The sequence below is a fragment of the Chrysoperla carnea genome, chromosome 1, assembly GCF_905475395.1.
Source record: "Chrysoperla carnea chromosome 1, inChrCarn1.1, whole genome shotgun sequence".
Classification (NCBI taxonomy): Eukaryota; Metazoa; Arthropoda; class Insecta; order Neuroptera; family Chrysopidae; genus Chrysoperla; species Chrysoperla carnea.
The window spans coordinates 99,496,354-99,497,950 of NC_058337.1; the positions used below are offsets into that span (position 1 = coordinate 99,496,354).

The 1,597-nt window shown below is 28.8% G+C and overlaps 1 non-coding gene across 1 annotated transcript; it reads right to left on the reverse strand.

Moving 5' to 3' along the window:
* Window positions 1-673: 673 nt before the first annotated feature.
* Trnat-cgu lies at window positions 674-745 on the reverse strand. The gene has a single exon. It is a non-coding gene; the product is annotated as a tRNA-Thr (tRNA).
* Window positions 746-1,597: the final 852 nt, after the last annotated feature.

A 1,597-nucleotide genomic window follows, 5' to 3' on the forward strand; every position in this document is an offset into this window, starting at 1 on the left:
TTGGCATAGTTCAATAAATTGCACTTGAAGCAGTAAAACAAAAACCAAATAAAAGTTTTACAAAACTTAAATTCTACGTTTTGAAGAAATTCACGTTTAATAGGGAAATTATATGATCCAAATAAAAATTTGGATCATATAATTTCCAAGTGTAGATTGGGCCAAGTTTGCAAATCAAAACTATTGCAAACTTGAATTAATAACGAATAATATAATCGTATCTGGTTTGGAGTTACGATACAAGCTCAGGTGTAAAATTTTGACACGAGCCTAAATATAGGTATAATTATTTATAACATAAGATATCGGAGTTTATTTCTTATACTCTCTAAATTACTCCTCGAAAAAAACTATCAACGAATACATGCTCATTTGAAAACGTGGCAATTTCGAAAAAAGTCAAAGAGAGAAGTTTGGTAGACTCGCCAAAAGGAAGCCACTCACGAAATTTCAAGTATGTTTTAATCATTTAACAAAGCACCCTTTCTGTTCCACGGTCTTCGGTTTATGTCGTTATAAACTACATCTTCGTGTAAAACTATTTTTCACAAATCGCTAGAAATACCATAAATTGGAAATAATTTGTATTGTAAGTATTGCATGTAAATACTTATTTGATGTAATAAACTTAAAAGTATTCGTTTTGGTTATAAAAAAAAGAATATTATGCTTTTGCCTCCTGTGAGGTTTGAACTCACGACCCCTGGTTTACGAGACCAGTGCTCTACCACTGAGCTAAAGAGGCTGTTATAAACTGAACTAACGTATAAAGCCAATTTAAGATCATTCTTCCACTTTCTGCTATATTGTTTATGTAATTGGTCTAGTTGCATTGCTTACATATAGATTGAAGGATATTTGAATCAAAGATTGTATAGTAGTTAAACTGTAAAGTGGGACTTTTAATGAAGAAAATAGTGAAGGTTCAATAAATGGTCGCTATTGCGATGGTTTAGAAAAATTTATAGATCTTAAGCTTTGTTCACACTGGAACAGTATTACTAATACATATATTAGGCATTTTAATAATACTAATGTAAACAAGGCTTTAGTCAAATGCTTAGTTTAAAATTATGTATAATTCTACAGTGACGTTATAATATTTTTCTCTATTCGAAGACCACATTTTGTATACCCATTATATGTATATGATCCTTACTTACACTCTACCGTTTATAAATGCCTGATGCCAGAGAAGTGTAATAAATTATGCGTGCCTTGTCTATCTGATACACAGGCTAGCAGTTCACTACGGCCGGTTTTGGGAGTGAAAGTCTAAATCTAAAATCTTTTCAAGACATAGTCGTGTAAATTATATTTATTTTACAAATTTTAAAAGTATTTTATGCTGGAATCATAAATGAATGAATCACTGGAAATTGTATCCATTGCTATTTTTATATTGGTATAATAAAGATAAATTGTTTCGTCTTGATTGTATTTATTTATTTATTTTTTTTTTGTTATTTTCAACTATAATATTGTTGACAGCGTTATTATATTCATATACCACTTCATTTTATATAAATATATAATATTTATTATATTGAATATAATAAAATAGAAACTTTTGTTTCCATTGTTTTAAATATCAGTT